A 5,000-nucleotide genomic window follows, 5' to 3' on the forward strand; every position below is an offset into this window, starting at 1 on the left:
ACAAAGGTTATACAGCAGCAGTAAACTATTATGCTATGCCGGATCCTTAAGGGATCTGATGTCGGATACAACCTGATGGTTGATCTTTTTTACTAGCCGTGATCAAGATATGAGCCGGATGTCCTTTGTTAGAAGGGGCCGACCCCTTGGATGGACAGAGCCGGACGCTTATAGCCTAAGGGCTGGACGCTTTTGGCCAGAGAGCCGGATGCTCTCAGCTGGTGTGCTGGACGTTTTAGCCAGTCACCTACATGGATTTCATTCTATATTTACTAACCTCTTTTAGGTTTAGTATAAGCACAAGGAATTTCTTATAAAACCTCTTATGTATATGGACTGTTTATTGGATTGTCTTTTATACAACTCCAATCAATGATCATGTGATCAATTTCTTTTACTATATGCAGCTGCTTTTCAGTCCATGAATCAGCTTAGGAACGAAGCTGTTCTTTCATTCTATATTATCTTATTATCTTATCCTGATCCATATATGCTTACTACATCTTTGTATCTATTTCTTTCTTATGACCAGACCTTTGTTTATTTCGAATTCTGTAGCAGCAATCACCACATAGGAGTTCATCTCCTTATAATCTGTTCCTTTGATCTTTGTGAGTACCTTGTGCAAGCTATATCTAATGCTGTTAATATGAAGACATGGACACTCTAGGTCACGTGATTATGTGTCTTCTCTCACGGTTTCTTTATCTCACAAGATCCTATTTCATTCACTGGTTTATCGGATGGCGTTTCTGTATATGTACATGGCCAATACGCTCATCTCTCTTTAGATACTTGAACCTCCACGTTTTCTTTCTATTCTTTATGATCTTTATGATTCTATGATTGTATGATAGTACTCATTCGTGGGTTCACTGATCCTCGCTTATCTCTTTATGTTCAAGTGCTATTCTCTTATGCATCTTTATATAGATGTTCATGTGTGTGTGTGTCGACACTTTCATGTGGTTCCATTATGTTCCAGACATGATCTGATCACTTTGAGATTTCATTATCCAGGACCTTTGTTACCTAGTAGCTTGGCGTCCCAAGACTACTTGTTTGGTACCTTGGATGTGTAGCTGCGCAGCCTTTTCTCAATGTCTGTACGGTTTCTCTTATAACTTCGGATCATCTGTCTATGCACCTTTCTCTTCTATCCGAGTTTCTTTATCTTATGGAACACTTGGTCTATCTTGTATAGACTCTATAGCAACTTGATTATGTCTCTTCTAGGACGTTTCATTTGGTGCTAAGCTGGTTATGACTTAATCATTCTTTTCGGGTCAGTGTCTTGGCATCTCGATTAGCTTCTCATTAGATAGCTTTGTATAATCTTTCTTTGGACGTCTTAATCATATTCTCTAGTCCGAGGATCTTGCCAAGACAATGATGGTTAAAACCATTCCTTTACTCTTTCTTTATCCAGCTTATAATCTTTCTCCTTTAATGTTTGGATAGTCGGATGCTTTTGGTCATGCAATCCGTACCTGGCCTTTATTCAATCACCCATGTTTTGGCTCAAGGTCTTTGAATTCGTGGAGAAAGTGTACTCCTCCAACATATATTCCCAATCCTCTTCTGAGGTTCCATCTTAGACGGCACATATGTATGTGGTGGTTTATTTCAATCTCTTAAGATGGTATGTCTGGTTTTAATGACCCGTATTCATTCTTTAGATGGGAATATCTATGCTCACTTATATGGCCTGATGCATATGATCTTATTTATCATTCTATAACATGTAAATTCATTATGTCCCCAAGCTATAGGTAATGGCCGACCTCTTATAGGTAATGGCCTTTCCGGCCGGTTATGGCCTTTGCGGCCAGGCCGTTGTCTCTCATGGTCTCTTCGGCCTCTTTGGCCGAGTCATGGACTGTGTGCGGACAAGCCTGCACTATTCAAAAGTCACGGCCAAGTCATGGCCAGGTCGTGGCCAAGCTGTTTATAGGTGATAGCCTCTTTGGTTTGGCCGTTTGTATCATGGTCCTCTTTGGCCGGGTAATGGCCCTTTATGGCCGAGTAATGGCCGAGCCATATAACATGGTCTTTAGACCATAGTACACGAACTTGTAGTATTGATCATGGGTTTATCCTCTCTCCCCCTCATGACCATACTATAAGGTCGTGGTGCTTTGGGATTATTAAGCCTAATGAGTTTCCCTATGTGTACATGTTACACAACGTGAGATCTTTACGGGATAACTTTGTGCCTTTTCAATTTCTTTGCATCAAGTTTAAACTTTAGGAAGGCTAATCCTATCTTGCCATATAGTGTATATTTCGTGTGGGCTATGTCTTTATAGTCACCACCTCTCTTGCCTCTTATCATACTGATCTTTGTAGCATAGTTTTAAATCAGTAGGGATCATTGGTATAGTTTTCGATCACTTTCTTTCAAGGTCTTAGGCGATTTTTCTTTCAAAATCTGAAGGAACTTGCTTCCTTCTAGTTTGTCCATTGTTTCTTATTGGAAACCATTCATTATAACTCAATGGACCACGTTTTCTTTGGGTGTATATAATGCCTTATAGGCAAATGCCTTAGCCATAGTTTCTTTACTATGCTTGCTATACCATTCATGGTTTTATTGTTTTATGCCCTTTAGGCAATACTTTAAAACATCCATATGTTCAAGTAAGATCAGGCAAGATTCAATAAACTTAAAACCAATTCCATTATATATAAAATCGTGAATGATCCTTTAAAGCAACACAAATGCAATCATAAAGCAATAAGACTAGTCGTATCGAAATTTGGTCTCTGCCAGAAGCACTCATCGATTGTTAGATCAGTATAAGTGGCGAAGCCTTTTATACTGTTGCAGTATGACATTCAACACATGGAATGTGGAATAGGTCTTCTCTAGTCTCTTTCTTGGTTACTACTTCACCACAAAGTCTCAGCATTGAGACTGTCTTAAACAAGACTGAGTTGTACTCATCCATGACTTTGTAATCCAAGAATCTTAGATTCTTCTAGTCATTTCTAGCCTTTGGAAGCAACACCGTTTTATGGTGGTAATTTCTATGCTGTGAAGCATACCCAAAGTCTAGTGGATTTTCCATAATGATGTACTGATCTTTTAGACCTTCAATGAGATGATGGAATATGTACCAATTCATTCTCATTGTTGTCCTTGGTGATTATATCACCAAGTCCCTTTTCGATATCTGAGTCACATTGTATTTAAAATTTAGGTTCATAATGTGGTCATGCAGCCGCATGATATAGCAAGCTCGGCCACAAACAAGTTCTTACGCATCTATGAAAATAATCGATCATGGTGTGAGTCAGGTCACACGGCCATGTTAGTGTGATACGCAATCTTAGAGATTGGTTCATGTTATAATCTGGTTTATATATCCATCCGGATATAAGGCCATACGGCTTTGCAATGTAATGCCTTAACTTTCACGATTATTATGTGATACAACGATCTTAAGGATCGGTTCATGATGCAGTCCGGGTCATATGTGATCATCCGGATGCTAGGCCACACGGCCTCTTAGATATGTATTAAGCCACACGGCTTTTAATCTATCAAGGGCACAAGGCACGTGTGTGTGCAATGCATTAGACCTTACGGTCGTCCCAATATGATTCATGACAAAACACAATGCCACACAATACATATCATTTACCAATTTCAAGGTTGGTAATGTTTTCAACTAGATTTTAGGATCAATCAATCTAGCAACCTAACTCTCATTCAATAACAATTAACTTTTCAATCCTTTAAAGTTTTAAGGTTAAGGCCTTTAGAATTTTAAATCGAGATTAGGGTTTTAAAACTTTCAAGTAACCGATTAAGGGTTTCAAGGCCTTTAAGGATTTCGAATTTAGAGATTAGATCTATCAATCAATCTATCAATCCTAAACTCGATCAATCAAGCAAGATCACTTTTAAAGTCGGATTCTAGCTTTTAAGGTTTAGGGTTTTGATTCCAGATTAAAATCAAGAAACATAAACAATCAAACATGTTCTAGTTGGAATCGATTTCAATCTAGTGATCACGAACTCTTAGGGTTTTAGGTTTGATCACTAGGTTCTCAGATTAATCGGTATACCTCTGTTTGTAGGGTTGAACCGGACCACCAAGATGGACGGATAAACCTCGGACGCGTGCTGTCTATTTCGCGAATGCAAGCTGATCTAGATTGCGAGCTGTCTCACTTGGATCGTGGACTGGCTTTGTTTTGAACAGGGAGCTGAGGACGTCTAGGATCAGAAACACCTTAGGGCTGGATCTGATCGGATGTATGCAAGCCAGAATTCAAGCAAAAACAATTTAGGGTTCTTCGCACTAACTCCTCTTCAGCTCCTTTTCACAAGATTTGAATTTGGATGAAAATCTTGTTTGCTCGGATTAGGGTTCCACGAACTAAGTCGGCGCCGTGTATTGTTGCTGCGAGTGTTGGCGCGTCTGAGATCGGATCGACGAACGGTTTGCTCTGATGGATTTGTCTCGTCAAGAGCTTCAATTTGATATGTGGCTCGTCGTATGGTTCGTCTGGGTTGGAGAGATCGATCGATTTGAAGTTCCGCCTGATTTAGGGTTTATGTGTGACGGATTTTAGGTTATGGTTTTGTCTCAGGGTATGGAGACTATCGTGCTGATAACGTGTTGTAAAAGAAGGGTTTGAGACTGAATATTTCGTGTGTAATTCTTTCTGTGTATTATTAATGAACAAAGGGGTTCCTTATATAAGGATTACAAGATAGAGATAAATGGAAAGAGTACTTATCCTAATCCTACATGAAATAGGAAATCTACTAAACATAAAAGGAAACTATCTATATCCTAAGTTGGCCAAGCTTTGGCCGACTCTCTCTCCTCCTTTGCTGTCGTTCTCTCTCCTTAAGTCGGTTAGGATGTCCGCTCTCTCTCTTGGACACGCCGCGGTGGGCCTGGTCATGGCCGATGGGCCTTCTCTTCTTGTCTTGGTTAATGGCAATCCACACATGTTTTATAACAAATTTTTGCATTTTTGGC

This window comes from Brassica napus, unplaced genomic scaffold, assembly GCF_020379485.1.
Source record: "Brassica napus cultivar Da-Ae unplaced genomic scaffold, Da-Ae ScsIHWf_2069;HRSCAF=2720, whole genome shotgun sequence".
Taxonomy (NCBI): domain Eukaryota; kingdom Viridiplantae; phylum Streptophyta; class Magnoliopsida; order Brassicales; family Brassicaceae; genus Brassica; species Brassica napus.